The 16,817-nt window shown below is 44.2% G+C and overlaps 1 long non-coding RNA gene across 1 annotated transcript in view; it reads left to right on the forward strand.

Annotated features, from left to right (window-relative positions):
* Window positions 1-14,279, forward strand: part of LOC129531904 (uncharacterized) — a 33,319-nt gene extending 19,040 nt beyond the window's left edge. The window contains exon 3 of the long non-coding RNA XR_008677353.2: window positions 14,006-14,279. This is a non-coding gene — a long non-coding RNA (uncharacterized lncRNA). The remainder of the gene's footprint in view (window positions 1-14,005) is intronic.
* Window positions 14,280-16,817: the final 2,538 nt, after the last annotated feature.

Genomic DNA, 16,817 nt, shown 5'->3' on the forward strand with positions numbered 1-16,817 from the left:
GGTGTGTGCTTTGACAAGTCAGTTCCCTTGTTCATCTTCATAGGAAACTCGGTAAAATAATCGTTTATACAGTCGGCCCTCCATCTCCGTGGGTTCCACATCCATGGCTTCCACCAGCTTAAACCAAATTTATCTTCACAAGGCTCCACCTAGAGGAGAAGAAATTCCACAGCTTTGATGTGATGTGAAATGTGATCTCAAAATGATCATTTTCTAATATTATCATTCCTTTCACATTTATTAGTTGACATTTCTATCAGATCTCTCTTTTTCCCTCTTTCTTTTGAGTATCACCATGGACTGTGGATTTTTTTAGGCAATTCGTTGTGTTATCATCCATTACTATCATTATTCTTTTATTCTATTTGCTGCTCCAGTTCTTCCAAGTTTGGGTAGCAGGAGCTCTTTCAAGCTGGTTCCTGTAATCTTTTGACATGTCTTGGTTGGTCTTTGAGCACTTCATTGCTTTCTGGTCCAACAAAATGTCCCAGGCTCACTTTTTCTCCATTCCAGACCTGGAATGAGGATTTCATCAAAGGATTCTTAGGGGGACTGACATTTATAAACCACGGCTCAGGTGCTAGTGCATTGCTACTGGGGGACATTCACGTTAAAATAAAATCAACTTAACGACAAATTGTAGTTACATTTTTTTCTGAGATATATAAATAATCAACTTCTCTGATCTCAGAATTAGATAAATCAGGAATGAATAACCAAGGTCAATAATAAGAATTCTCAAATAAGCCCCAAGAATTTTTTTTTTTAAAGAAGTGTTTGAGGGGCCGGGCATGGTGGCTTACACCTGTAATCCTAGCACTCTGGGGGGCTGAGGTGGGCAGATCACAAAATCAGGAGCTGGAGACCAGCCCGGCCAACATGGTGGAACCCCATTTCTACTAAAAATACAAAACCCCATTTCTACTAAAAATACAAAAATTAGCCTGGCATGGTGGCAGATGCCTGTAATCCCAGTTACTCAGGAGGCTGAGGCAGGAGAATTGCTTGAACCTGAGAGGCGGAGGTTGCAGTGAGCCGAGATTGTGCCATTGCCCTCCAGCCTGGGTGACAAGAGCAAGACTTCATCTCAAAAAATAAAAAATAAAAAAAAAAAAGAAAAAAGAAAAAAAATAAAAGAAGTGTCTGAGGGACACTTTCTTAGGGCTGCTGTAACAAAAAGCCACAAATTGGGTGGCTTAAAAAACAGAATTTTATTATCTTACAGTTCTGGAGGCTAGAGTCCAAAATCAAGGTGTTAGCACCCTCTAAAACCTGCAGTGGAGAATCCTTCCTAGCCCCTTCTAGTTTCTGGTGTTTGCTGGCAATGCTTGGCATTCTCTGACTTGGAAATGCATCACTCTAATCTCTGCTGCCATTGTCACATGGCTGTCTTCTTCCTGTGTGTCTGTGTCCCTGTGCTTCTCCTCTCTTATGAGGATACCAGTCATATTATATTAAGGACTCAGCCTATTCCATTATGAACTCATTGTAAAGCATGATTACACCTGCACAGACCGTATTTCCAATAATGTCACTTTCACAGGTACTGGGGTCAGGATTTCAACATATTTCTTTAGGGGATAAAATCCAACCCATAATAGACACCATAATTCAGGAGTTAAACATTCGAGAAGTGTTTAACTGGAGTATGGAAACATGAATTTTGTAGAAAGTCTGTCCTTTAAATCCTGACAAATGCTCTCCTTATAATTCCAAATTGGATGAAAAAAAGTGTCATACATAAGAAATATTTACACTACTTATTGTAATCAGTTTTCTATACTGGTTAGATAAGGATAAAAGAGAAATAGAAGAAAGAGGTATGGAAGACACTGGGAGACATATTGAAAGGACAGCAGGAGATAAGAGATTTAGGGATGACTGAGAGAGGGAATAGAGGGGAATTTAGAAGAAGAAAACGGGGAGCAGGATGCCTGTCTGCAGAACAGAAAGATCATTATCTGTCACCCATTCAGCTAGATTCAAACTGTATGACCTCATGCTCCATTCTGGCTCTTTACCTAATACTACATTTTTGACTTGTGCCTCTTTGCTAATAAGGCTGAATATTATTTTGTTTTGCTCTGTGGCACAAATGGATGGGGACTGAGTGATGTACATACCTTTTGGTGTGATTACTCCAGGCGAGGGGTATCTGAGGGCTGAGGGTCCGTGAGTAAGACAGGAATGGAGTAATGGGGCCAGATTTGAGCTGGGTGAGGCCACTGTCTAGGTCACTAAGTCAAAGGGGTTCTCCTGAAACCGGAGGTGGGAGTGGCTTGAGGAACCAGTCCAAAGGCCAGTTGCCAAATTTGGTGATTATGGAGGGAAGCAGAGCTTGTAGCCAGAGATAGATAAATAGCCCATAAATAAGAGTATAGCAAGAGGATGGGCAGGTGTCTAGCTCCCTGTGGTCAGGAAAGGGGTATGCCCAGGACAGACAGACATGGGGAAGGCTCAACTGTGTGTCTTCCTTTGGGACCTCTCATCTGCCAAGCCCTGAAGCTGATGGAGTGGTGCCTGTTGGATGTGCTAGTGTGAAAGTCTTAGCTCGTGTAGGCCACTGCCTCCCCTGTCTCTTTCATCCCAGCCCATGTGCCTGAACCCAAGGGCCTCACTCTGACTGGGGTAACTGCTTGTCTCCTGGGTTACAGCATCCAGATCTCCCAGGGAAACTCAATAAACAATTATTACTGTGCACCAGGCCCTGTTTGGGGGCACTGAAGATATATGGGGAACAAGACAGACAAGGGCTGTGCTCTCATGGAGCTGACATCCTAGTATACTTTGCTTTTCAAGCCTGAAGTGGAGGCCCACACTGGCACATTGAGGTCAGTTTACAAGAGTGCATTTAGTTTTGTTGTTGCTTTTGTAAAAGTTTTTTTAGGTGAAAGTTTTTGATAGATAATGCTTAAAATAATAGCTGCAGACTAGTCTCAGATATAGTTCTTAGCTTTCATGACATATTATCATAGATAAAATAATAGTTATAATAACATATATATATAATTTTATTTTGGTAAGAACTTTTAACATGAGATCTATCCTCTTAACACATGTTTAAGAAATGTGTAACGCATTATTGTTGGTTATAGGTACAATGTAGTATAGTAGATCTCCAGAGCTTATTCATCTTACTTAACTGAACTTTTTGCCTATTGATTAATACGTCCCTGTTTTCCCTTCCCTACAGCCCCTGGTAACCACCATTTTAGTCTTTTATCTAACAAATTTGACTATTTTAGATTATCTCATCTAAGTGGGATCATGCAATATTTTTCTTTCTGTGTCTGGCTTATTTCACTTAGCATAATGACAAAGTTCATCCGGTTGTCACACATTGCGGGATTCTTTTCTTTTTTGAAGCTGAATAGTATCACATTGCTCATATATACCACATTTTCTTTATCCACTCATCTGTTGATGAACATTAAGGTGGTTTGGTTGTTGGCTGTTGTGACTAGTGCTGTAATGAACATAAGAGTGCTAATATGTCTTTCAGATTCTGATCTCATTTTTTTCAGATATATACCCAGAAATGGATTGCTGGATCATCTGGTAGTTCTATTTCTAGATTTTTGAGAAACCTCCATACTGTTTTCCATAGTGGCTGCACCCTTTTATTTATTTATTTATTTAGAGATGAGTTCTTACTATATTGCCCAGGCTAGCCTCGAACTCCTGGGCTCAAGTTCTACCACCTCAGCAGTCCTACCACCTCAGCAGTGGCTACATCATTTTTCATTTTCATGAACAGTGTTCAAGGATTCCAATTTCTCCACACCCTTGCCAACAGTTGTCTTTTTTTTTTTTATAATGGCCATTCTGATAGGTGTGATGCGATATCTCATTGTGGTTTTGATTGGCATTTCCTTGATTATTTTGTGACCTAGACACTGGCCTCACCCCAGCTCAAATCTGGCCCCCATTACTCTACTCATGGTCTTACTCATGCACCCCAGCCCTCAGTGACAATGAGCATTTTTTCATATGCCTGTTGGTCATTTGTATATCTTCTTTGGAGAAATGTCTATTCAAGTTCTTAGCCTATTTTTAAATTGCATAATTACTTTTCGTGTTATTGAGTTGTAGGGGTTCCTTATATATTTTGAAGATTAACCCCTTATCAGTAATATTGCTTGCAAATGTTATTTACCATTGCATAGGTTGTCTTTTCATTCCATTGATTTTTTTTCTTTGCAGTGCAGAAGCTTTTTAGGCAGTGTAATCCCACTTGTTTATTTTTGGTTTTGTTACCTGTGCTTTTGGGGCATATTCATAAAATATTTTATATTCCTAATATAAATATGAATATAAATATTTTATGATTTTATGAATATATTATATGAATATATATATTAATAAAATCTTTGCTAACACCAATGTCATGAAGTTTTTCCCCATATTTTGTTCTGGGAGTTTTATAGTTTCAGGTCTTAAATTTAAGTCTTTAAGTCATTTTGAGTTGATTTTTGTGTATAATATAAGGATCCAATTTCATTTTTTTGTCTGTGGATATCCAATTTTCCCCACACCATTTATTGAGGAGATTATCCTTTCCCCATTGTGTATTCTTGGCACCCTTATTGAAGATCAACTGACTGATATATGTGGATTTATTTCTGGGCTCTCTTTTTTGTGCCATTGAGTGTATGTCTGTCTTCATGCCAGTACCATACTGTTTTGATTACTGTAGCTTCATAATGTATTTTGAAATCAGGAAGCATGATGCCTTCAGCTTTGTTCTTCTTTCTCAGGATTGATATGGCTATACAATGAGTGATATATCTTTAAAATTATTCTGTAACAAGTTTTCTGGATATCACTTATTACACTTTAATACCAGGTTTGCTCATATTGCTGTACTGTTTTTTAAAGACTGAAGCGAACTTCACACAACAAAATTAACAACTTTAAAGTGAACAATTCAGTGACATTTAGCAAAATGTGCAACCACCAACTCTATCTAATTCCAAAATATTTTCATCATTCCAAAAGGAAACCTCATACTCATTAAGCAGTTGCTTCCCATGTCCCCCTCCTCCCAGTGTTGTGGGATCCTTGGTGTGTGTGGGGTTGGAGGGTGTTGCTTTTCTGGCTGGAAACCTCTGTGGCCAGTGGCATCTTTGCCCGAGTTTTGCTTGGGCCTAATAAGCTCACTTGTCCTGGCAGGCTGCGTTCAGCAGGCTGTGCTCAGCTTGCATTACTGGCCTGGATCCCATGCCTCCAAAGAGACTGGAGTGGAGCAGCGAGTGGTGTGAGTGAGCAAGCATGGGGTTTGGCCACTGTGCACAGTCAGGCAGGTTGGCTGCTGCAGTGAGACAGGCAGCTCCAGGTACCAGCACAGGTGCCAGCTCACCGTGAGGCTGCAGCTGGACCAAGGGCACCACAAGCAGCTTTCATAGCTGGCACTGGGGAACACAGTGGTGCCTTGAAGCTTGGAGACTCCAGGAACTGCAGGGCCCCAAAAGGGGAGTCACAGGCCTGGCTTGGGGAGCTCCCACGTCTGTCCCCCCACTGAGGGCTGCAGAGCTTCTCTCCTTCTCTCTTCTTTCCTCCTTGCTCCCCACAACGTGGTGAGCAATGGGTGTGTTTCAGCCCTGTTTGTATTACAGCTCTTTTAGCCTCGCCATTCAGCGGATCCTGGGTTTTTGTCCTGTGTCCAGTAAGAATGAGGTATGCAGACAAGTGGAGGGTGAACAAGGCGAAGAGGAGCTTTACTGAGAATAGAACAGCTCAGAGGAGACTCGCAGTGGGCAGCTCCTCTCCTGGGCAGCTCCTCTCCGTAGCCAGGGTGTCCTGTCCTCTCTTCAGTCTCAGCAGAAAGGGTAGTTTCTCTCCGCAGCTGGTTGTTCCATTGCTTTCTGTTGTCTCCCTGTCATCTCTCCATCCTCTCTCCCTCCTGTCTCCATCTTCTGCTTGAGTCTCTCTGAGTCTGGGGTTTTTTATGGGCCTCAGAGGGGAGGAAGTGCAAGCTGATTGGTCCATGAGCAGTCATGGGCAGGCCCAGGGAAAAACACCACAAATTCCCCCTCTGGTCCATGGGGCTGGCTGACAGCCCCCAGGCTTCAGGTCCTCCCTGATTTGAAGGTGGGGCTTTACTGGGGACCAGCCCCTTTCCTCCCAGGAGCCTGCCTGCCTCTTGCCTCTATTCATGGAGCACAGGCTGTTCATGTCAAGGAGCACCTGCAGTCCGGTGCTGGGCTGTCCTCAGCTCCCCCTTGGCCTCCCTCCTGTGCTTGTCAGTGCCCAAAGTCCGGAGGGGGCTGAGGTGGCAGGGGGCTGGCGTGTCAGCACTGCCCTGAGCGTATGCACACCTGGCCAGGCTGTAATAGTGCCTAGCTTGGCCTCTACTCCACTCTGTGATCAGGGTGGGTGCCCACAGTGGGGAGAGGCCAGGCAGTGGGAGTAGACACCTCTGAGCCTGTGGGGGAAAGGGAGGCCTTCCTGGGCCCCCCTGAGAGTGCACAGATGCCTGGGTCCACAGTCACAACCTGGGTGGCCACAGCCATGCCTGGGAGGGTGAGACTCCTGCCTGCTCCTGCCTGCTCCATGGGGTGCAGCACCGCCCTGGGTCCAGCTCTGCCTTGGGGCCCCTCTCTGACCGCTTCTCTGTGCCAGACTGTGCTGCTCCCCTGCTGGTAGGCAACTCAGCCTGGCCCCATCTCAGTGGCTCCCAGGGTGGCGGGCTCCTGAGGGGCCCCAGGGGCGGGATCTGGGTACTGTCTGCCTCCTCCCCACACCCTCCCTGCAGCAGTGATGCGGGGCCAGGTTCTGGAGCAGTGGAGGGTCTGGGCCTGGGAGCATGTCTGGCCTGGCCATGTGAGAGTGGAGGTGGTGCAGTTGGCTGCTTCAGGGATGTGGGACACAGGAGACACGGGGCACAGGGGGTCCCACCACTGCTGCTGCTGCTCCCGCTGCTACCACCTAAGCCCGACCCTTCTGCCACAGCCAGCGTGATGGCAGGGGCCACTCCAGATGGCCCGCCACTGCCATCAGCAGCAACCATCAATCTGTGTTCTAGATTTACTTATTCTAGATATTTCATATAACTGAAATCATAAAATATGTGACTTTTTGTGTCTGGCTTCTTTCATTTAGTGTAGTATTTTTGAAGTTCATCCACTTTGTAGCATGATTGGTACTTCATTCCTTTTTATGGCTACACAATACTCTATTTTATGTATATGCCACAATTTGTTTATCCATTCATCTGTTGATGGACATTTGGGTCGTTTTCATTTTTTGGCTATGGGTGAATAGTGCTGCTATTAACATGCGTGTACATGTATATGTGTATTTGAGCACTTGGTATCTGTGGGAGATTGGTTCTAGAACCCCCACAGATACCAGATTCCATACTCCCTGCAGATACCAAATCTACATATGTTCAAGTCTTTTAAATAAAATGGCATAGTGTGGTTGGCCCTCTGTATCCAAGGGTTCTGTATATATGCATATAGAAGGCTGATTCAACCTGTTTTCAATTCTTTTGGGGATGTTGTTTTAAATCATTAAGATAGAGAACACATGACTCTGACTCTGCCTACCCAAGGTCCTCAATGCCGTCACCGTTCTGAGTTTGCCATTCGTCACTGCTAATTAGATACATCTCCAACCTTGAATAGCCCAGTCTACTCTCATTTGGGAAATGGGAAGGGGAGGAGTCTTAGATGGCACTTTTACATCTGCATACATAGTTCCCCAGATTTTCTTTTCTTTTTTGAGATGGAGTTTTGTTCTTGTTGCCCAGGCTGGAGTGCAATGGTGTGATCTTGGCTCACTGCAGCCTCCGCCCCCTGGGTTCAAGTGATTCTCCTGCCTCAACCTCCCGGGTAGCTGGGATTACAGGTGCATATCACTATGCCAGGTTAATTTTTGTATTAATTTTTTAGTAGAGACAGGGTTTTGCCATGTTGGCCAGGCTGGTCTGGAACTCCTGGCCTCAGGTGATCTGCCCACCTCAGCCTCCCAAAGTGCTGGGATTACAGCCGTAAGCCACTACGCTTGGTGTCCAAGATTAATTTTCTTGTTTAGTCAATTAACACATTTCTTTTGAGCATTTATTCTATGAAAATCAGTGTCCTAGATCACTTGGAGGATATAAAGAGATCTAAGTCATGATCCTTATTTGCTGGTGCTTGCTGGCCAGTAATAAAAATAGTATCTATATGCAAAGAACTCTAAAACAAGATACTTCACAAGCGTCCTCTGCCAAATGCAAAGGGAAAGGGCCTTTCTGGCTGGGGTGACAAAGCAGGTTTTATTTAGGAGGTATCCATTGAAATGAACCTCAGCTATTAATAGGGGAGCTGTAGGGAGAAGGCATTTTTCATGGAATGGCAGTAGGAAATTCAATGTGTGTGTGAGTTTGGCTGGAGCAAGGATAAACGTAGGATAGGAATGGGTGAGAAGATTGAGGTAAAAGATTGTAAAGGATTGGGAGTTTGTACATTAACCTGAACCAGAATAGAACCTGATGGGAGGTAATATGGTTTGGTTGTGTCCCCACTCCAATCTCAACTTGAATTGTATCTTCCAGAATTCCCATGTGTTGTGGGAGGGACCCAAGGGAAGGTAATTTAATCATGAAGCCTGATCTTTCCCATGCTATTCTCATGATAGTGAATAAGTCTTATGAGATCTGATGGGCATATCAGGGGTTTCTGCTTTTGCTTCTCTTGCCACCACCATGTAAGAAGTGCCTTTCTTGAGAAGCTGCGAAGATGGCGGAGTAAGGTGTGCTGCTGTAAACTGGCCTCTGGGCTGGGGGCGGGCAGCCCATGGGAGGCTGAGTGCATCTGTTGGACTGTGCGAGGAGAAGAAAAAACAGAGATCGGCCAGAGGAAAGGAACTAACCGAACAGTCTTCATCCCTACCTTACAGAGGGCCGTGCTCATCTACACTAAAGCAAAGTGTCATGCGTGTCCGTAAGAAGAGACCACCAAACAGGCTTTGTGTTCCTTATCACAAGAAGAAAATTTTCCTTGACTTTTAGGTGCTTTTATATTCATCTCAAAAACAAAATTCTGAACTCAGGACTTGGCAAGTGTCTCTATGCTGTCTCCTAGAGTGGGTAGTCCTGCTTCTTTTACCCAGTTACTTTCCCTGTTCTTGAAATGTGGCTATCACTTCTCTACACATTACCTCCATGATTTGGAATGGAAAGGCCACTTTCCTTTTTGTTCTGCCTCTCAAATTCAACACAGAGGAGCTTCTAGGATTCCAGTTATCCTGCTAACATCTCCAGGAAGAAAGAAGCAACTTGCATGGGTCTTCTGTTGTTTACTTAATTATAAAGACATCATTTTGCAAGCTGAAGGCTGAGTTTCATTTGAAACAGGTGCGTAGGTGGTGGTATTTGTGAATACTTTTCATTCCAAGCAAGAAGACTAAAGAAGTAGCAAGTATGGATGACTTCAGGGTTTAAAAAAAATGTCTTCCAGTTTCAGCCACTACCACGATAAGCACAGCTGAGACTGCAGCAGTAAATTCCAAATATATGTTTCTAATTTGACGTGAAAGATACTAAATATTTATATTTGTATATTTAAATCCTGGCTCATCCTGTGACACAGATTTACTGAATAGGAACAAAGGCCCAATTTTAAACAAAAACCTAGGCTGGGTGCGGTGGCTCACACCTGTAGTCCCAACACTTTGGGAGGCTGAGGGAGGCGAGTCACCTGAGGTTGGGAGTTTGAGACCAGCCTGACCAACATGGAGAAACCCCATCTCTACTAAAAATAGAAAATTAGCTGGGCGTGGTGGTGCATGCCTGTGGTCCCGGCTGCTCAGGAGGCTGAGGCAGGAGAGTTTCTTGAACCCGGGGGGCGGAGGTTGCAGTGAACTGAGATTGCACCACTGCACTCCAGCCTGGGTGACAGAGTGAGACTCTGTCTCAGAAAAAAAAAAAAAAAAAAAAAAAACTTTGGACATAGAGGAGTCAGGGGCAGAGAGGGGAGGATGAGAGAATTTTCCATATAACTCCTTTTCCTTAAGAAAAAGAAGCAAAAATGCCTCAAGCAGTGCCATCTGACTTTATGGTGTTTAACATTATATAGTTACATTTTTGTAAACGCATTAAGATTAACTCTTCCTGCAACCCAAGGTGGATACTTGGATGTTTGATTTTTATTTTTTTATTTTATGTATTTATTTTTTGGGGCAGAGTCTCGCTCTGTTGCCCAGGCTAGAGTGACTGGCATGATCTCTGCTCACTGCAGTCTCTCCCATCCGGGTTCAAGTGATTCTCCTGCCCCAGCCTCCCGAGTAGCTGGGATTGCAGGCATGCACCACCACGCTCAGCCTGATTTCTTACTCTAGATATTAGGTACAATGTTAGGCTGAAAAGGCTGGGACTCAGTTACTTTCCCAGTTGGGACTGAACTTTCTCATCAGAGAATGGGCCTCAGAAGCAATGTTCCCAAACTTATGGTTGGGTCATCGTGGAAAAGAAACCTCAAACAAGAAAAATAATTACAATAAGAAATGGATTTTCTTTTTTCCCACAACAGTTATACGTTATAAAGAACAGACTCGTAGAAAACTGTCCTTGCTTCCAAATCAGCAGAGGACCATTGTATGTATTGTCAGGTCTTTATATAAGAGTGAAATCTTTATTTATGCTTCTTTGTGAGTAGAGAATAAATTTTAAAACTAATTAAATGAAAAAAAAAAAAAAAGTGCCTTTCACCTCCTGCCATGATTCTGAGGCTTCCCCAGTCATGTGGAACTGTAAGTCCAATTCAACCTCTTTTTCTTCCCAGTCCCGTATATGTCTTTATCAGTAATGTGAAAGTGGAATAATACAGTAAATTAGTACCAGTGGAGTGGGGTGCTGCTGAAAAGATACCTGAAAATGTGGAAGCGACTTTGGAACTGGGTAACAGGCAAAGGTTGGAACAGTTTTGAGGACTCAGAAAAAGACAGGAAAATGTTGGAAAGTTTGGAACTTCCTAGAGACTTGCTGAATGTCTTTGCCCAAAATGCTGATAGCGATATGGACAATAAGGTCCAGGATGAGGTGTTCTCAGATGGAGATGAGGAACTTGTTGGGAACTGGAGTAAAGGTGACTCTTGTTATGTTTTAGCAAAGAGACTGGCAGCATTTGCCCCGCCCTAGAGATTTGTGGAACTTTGAACTTGAGAAAGATGATTTAGGGTATCTGGCACAAGCCATTTCTAAGCAGCAAAGCATTCAAGAGGTGAGTTGGGTACTGTTAAAGACATTCAGTTTTATAAGGGAAGCAGAGCATAAAAGTTTGGAAAATTTGCAGCCTGACTATGTGATAGAAAAGAAAAACCCATTTTTCTGGGGAGAAATTCAAGCCTGTGGCAGAAATTTGCACAAGTAGCAGGGAGCCTGATGTTAATCCCCAAGACCACGGGGAAAATGTCTCCAGGCTGAGACCTTCACGGCAGTCCCTCCCATCACAGGTCTGGAGGCCCAGGAGGTAAAAAAAAAAAATGGTTTCATAGGCCAGGCCCAGGGTCCCTGTGCTGTGTGCAGCCTATAGACTTGGTGCCCTGTGTCCCAGCTGCTCCAGCCATGGCTGAAAGGGGCCAATGTAGAGCTCATGCTGTGGCTTCAGAGGGTGGAAGCCCCAAGCCTTGGCAGCTTCCATGTGGTGTTGAGTCTGCGGGTACACAGAAGTCAAGAATTGAGGTTTGGGAACCTCCACCTAGATTTCAGAAGATGTATGGAAATGCCTGGATGTCCAGGCAAAAGTTTGCTGCAGGGGTGAGGCCCTCATGGAGAACCTCTGCTAGGGCAGTGTGGAAGGGAAATGTGGGGTTGGAACCTCCACACAGAGTCCCTACTGGGGCACTGCCTAGTGGAGCTGAAGAGGTCCACCATCCTCCAGAACCCAGAATGGTAGATCCACAGACAGCTTGCACCGTGCACCTGAAAAAGCTGCAGACACTCAATGCTAGCCCATGAAAGCAGTTGGGAGAGAGGCTGTATCCTGCAATGCCACAGGGACAGAGGTGCCCAAGACCATGGGAACCCACCTCTTGCATCAGCGTGACCTGGATGTGAGACCTGGAGTCAAAGGAGATCATTTTGGAACTTTAAAATTTGACTACCCCACTGGATTTCAGACTTGCATAGGCCCTGTAACACCTTTGTTTTGGCCAATTTATCCTATTTTGGAATGGCTGTATTTACCCAATACCTGTACCCCCATTGTATCTAGGAAGTGACTAGCTTGCTTTTGATTTTACAGGCTCATAGGCGCAAGGGACTTGCCTTGTCTCAGATGAGACTTTGGACTGTGGACTTTTGGGTTAATGCTGAAATGAATTAAGACTTTGGGAGACTGTTGGGAAGACATGATTGGTTTTAAAATGTGAGGATATGAGATTTGGAGGGGCCAGGGGTGGAATGATATGGTTTGGCTGTGTCCCCACCCAAATCTCAACTTGAATTTTATCTCCCAGAATTCCCATATGTTGTGGGAGGGACCCAGGGGGAGGTAATTGAATCATGGGGGCCAGTCTTCCCCATGCTATTCTCATGATAGTGAATAAGTCTCATGAAATCTGCTGGGTATATCAGGGATTTCCGCTTTTGCTTCTTCCTCATTTTTGTCTTGCCGCTGCCATGCAAGAAGTGCGTTTCACCTCCCACCATGATTCTGAGGCCTCCTCAGTCATGTGGAACTGTAAGTCCTATTAAACCTCTTTTTCTTCCCAGTCTCGGGTATGTCTTTATCAGCAGCTTGAAAATGGACAAATACAGGAAGCAGTGTAGTAACTGGACATAAATATTTTACTTCATGTTATGACTTTATGGCTGTGATTATCTTTAGCAGTGTTGCATGGTTATGGCTTAGAATAGTTACTCTTGCCAAATCCTTGAGAACCTTCAACTGTTTAGTCACTTATTTTTGGCTTCTCTGATACTTATTGACATTCTTTCTGAGGACTTGCCCAGCAGGTAAATTATAAGTCTGTGCCAGAGTGTGTTCTGTGGAATATTGCTTCTGCAAATAGGATTTCATGGTTGAATAATTTTGAAAATCACTGTATAGTGTATCTCACTCTTGGAGATTCACAATGCACATTTAGGATGTTACAGGCTTTGCAAAATCCTGTAGAAAAGAAACCAATTTAATTTGTTTAGCCCAGCATTTCCTAAACTTCCTTGCTGTAGTGGGTTGAATGGTGGTCCCGTCAGAACACCCATGTCAAATCCCTGGAACCTGTGGCTGTTACCTTATTTGGTAAAAGATTCTTTGCATATGTAACTAAGTTAAGGATCTTGAGATCATCCTGTATTATTCAAGTGGGCTTTAAGTCCAATGATAAGTGTTCATATAAGAGAAAGGCAGGGGGAGATTTGAGACAGAAGAGGAGAAGACAGACACAGAAGAGAGAGACAGTAAGGCAGAGGCTGAGGTTGGAATGGTGTGGCCACAAGCCAAGGAAGCCATAAAATATTAGCCACCAGAAGCTGGAAGGCCAGGCCCCTAGAAGGAAATGAGCCCTACTGTTACCTTGATTTCAGACTTCTGGCCTCCAGAACTTTGAGGGAATACATTTCTGTTGTTTTAAACCATCCATTTTAAGGCAATTTGTTAGGCAGCCCTATACAATGGATACCCTTGCCCATAAAGATATTAAAAAAAAAAAAACAACTTTTCATGGAAAAACTACTGTATATACTAAAATATGAAGCAAGGGTTTTTTTCTTCCAAATTATCTCTCAGAAAAGATGGAGTATCCTAATACTCAAGGGCTTCCGAGGTCTCATATTTCAGAGCATTTTCTGGATTACTTACTTTTAAATGACTAAGGTATTGTATGGAAAAAGCACAATACTGAAACCAATCAATACTAGTTTTAGTTGATGATAAAGGTTATCTGATGGAATTGGTTTAAAAAAAAGAGGGGGAAAAATACATTTAGCACAAAATTAGTAACTATTATTGGGAGTATGAGGCAGTTGCTGTGGACTACCTTACTCACCATGTATTCTAACTTTCTTCTATTGTCTTAGGCCAGGCGCTGTGGCTCATGCCTGTTATCCCAGCACTTTGTGAGGCCAAGGTGGGAGGATTGCTTGAAGCCAGAAGTTTGAGACCATCCTGGACAACATAGTGAGATCCAGTCTCTACTTTCTTATATACATAAAAAAGAATCTCTCTTCTTATACTGAAGAATCCGGAAAGCTAAAAACAATCTTTTCTAGACCTTCTTGCAGCGAGAATTTTGGATGTACTTTAGGTTCTGACATTCAGATGCACTTGCTTATATAAATCTTGGCTTTGGAAGGAGGCATTCATTTTTGTTTGTGATTGGTAGCAGAGCTGATATGCAGCAGCAGCAAGCTTGGCCGGCAGCTTCTTGATTGTAGCAGAGGTGGCATTATTTCACACGGGGCCGCCATAGCAGCAGAGCCAGATTTGGCTTGGGGCTTTTTGTTCTCTGGCCAATTATCCGATGTGACTTTGGAATTATTACTAGAAGCTCAGTCTAGAGTCTGTTTCTTGCCAAACTCTCCCCTACTACCTCCAGTTTGGTGATTCTGGAAGTTCTATGACACCCTGTTACAAATCTCTTGCTCAAACTAGCCAGGAGCTAGACCCTTATTCTCTGTAGCTAGACCCTTACTGATTGATGCAGGGCCTGACCTCCCCATGTGACTATTGCCTGGGTGCTGGTGTAAATCAGCAATGACAAAAAAGCAATACAGTTAGTGACTATGTTGAAGAGATCACAAATCTATCCCTATAGGATACATTTTTTAAAACTCTGAATTTATCAAATTATGGCTTAGTATTAAATGTCCGGTGATAGCTCACACATGGGTTCAAAAAATATTGTTTGTAAATAAAAATGACTGTGTTAGATGCCCTAAGATACGTCTCCTCTTCTAAGATATTGAAAAACTCAGGTAAGAGTTTAAATAAAATTGCTTCATAACATGTCAGAGTAGAAAAAAAGCATTATTTCAAAATCAATGTATTATTTCACATGTGTGATTTAAGCTTTTATGTGTAACTAAATGAATAAATCCAGTCCTATACACTGACAGTTAACTCATATATATCCTAAACATTTATGTTTTCAAGTTGGCTAAAAGAATTCCTAAAACCGCAACTTTTTTTTTTGAGGAACTTTTCTCTTGCAACACGTGGGCTCACCATATGTTCAGGGTGCCCTGATGTTCAAGTTATATGGTATTAATATGGCCTGAAACTGACGTGTAGAGGGCATCCATTGAAAAATGCTGGTCTACTGGATCAAGGTTCACCATAATATATGGCTATTTGGTGTTCAATAAACATTTTTTTTTTTTTAAGACAGATTCTTACTTTGTCACCCAGGCTGGAGTGCAGTGGTGCCATCTTGACTCACTGCAACCTCCGCTTCCCGGGTTCAAATGATTCCTGTGCCTCAGCCTCGCGAGTAGCTGGAATTACAGGCGCGCACCACCACACCCGGCTAATTTTTGTATTTTTAGTAGAGACAGGGTTTCACTATGTTGGCCAGGTTGGTCTCGAACGCCTGATTTCAGGTGATCCACCGGCCTCAGCCTCCCAAAGTGCTGGGATTTTAGATGTGAGTCACCGCGCCCAGCCCAATAAACTTGTTAAGTGACAAATAAAATTGGCGAGTGAGTGTTGCTGTTGTGACTTTGCTGCTTTTTTCTTTCCTGTTCTTAACTGCTGCAGGGCACCAACTGCCTTGGTGCCTATTCCTAACACAGATGAGGAAGATAGGATCTCTGCTTCAGGGAGCTTGTAGGGTCTGTTAAAGGGAATGACATGCAGATTCAATTCACAGGGAACGTGGTAAGAGCTGAGAGACTGTTACAAGGGCCGCGAAAGCCAGCGAGCCAGGGGACATTTCCACTTAGCCAGAGGCCAACGTCACAAAGCAGGTGGCATTTTGGTCGAGCCTGCTTATAAGCCTAGTGTCTATAGATTTTATTAAATCATTAGAGTCATTCTTCAGGTAGAAACGGACCTTCCTTGACTTCATAAATTACAAGATGTCCGGAATTCTGAATTTTATCCCTCCAAGTCCCTCCACCAGAACTTTCCAGCACTTCGATTTTCTTCTACAGCGTGAGGGAAGGGTCAGGTTTAGACATTGTCTTGGCAAACAGATCAGCCCTCTCCATTTAGGAAGGAGGAGGGAAGCTGCTCCCGCGGCCACATTTCCTGGAAGGCTGCAGGTGAGGGCTCGGGCGGTGGCGGGCCGTGGTCCGGCGCAGTTTCCCCGCGGCCCGCTGGGTCGCACTGTGGCCTTAGGAATGTGGGCCGGGGCGGGGCGGCTTGGGAGCGCGCTGCAGCCAACGCCGCGTTCAGCCCCGGGCGCAACTGCAGCCGTGACGGGGGCCTCCGGGGCCCCGACCGACTGAGAGCTCTTTCAGACCGCAGCGAAGTTTGTACAGACGACAGCACGTCCCGGGGCTAGGATCTTGCCCGCCTGCGGGGCTGACCTGCACCACCCTCGGGGAAGCGCGAACTGCCGCCCCGCTGCCGGGAGTTAGGCGCCCGGGCCTGGGTCGCCCCCACAGACGGCTCGGACGGCACAAACGAGCGGACCCCAAGGATAGTGGGCTGGGGAGGGGTCCAGTCGTGGTCACGGAAGCGGGTGGTCCTCGCGCCGGGCTGCACTCATTCTGACTAGCAATATGCTAGTGGAAAGTGCTACTCCAATGCCTTTATCGTTGTGTTGCTATCATTTTCTTTATATCTACATAAATTTTTTTATTTTATTAAAAAATATTTTTTTGGCCTTGCTTCCTCATCCAGCGTTTGACTTTCCATTGTTGCTCAGTGCTTGGGTGGGATGTGGAC

The sequence above is a fragment of the Gorilla gorilla genome, chromosome 11, assembly GCF_029281585.2.
Source record: "Gorilla gorilla gorilla isolate KB3781 chromosome 11, NHGRI_mGorGor1-v2.1_pri, whole genome shotgun sequence".
NCBI classification, from domain to species: Eukaryota; Metazoa; Chordata; class Mammalia; order Primates; family Hominidae; genus Gorilla; species Gorilla gorilla.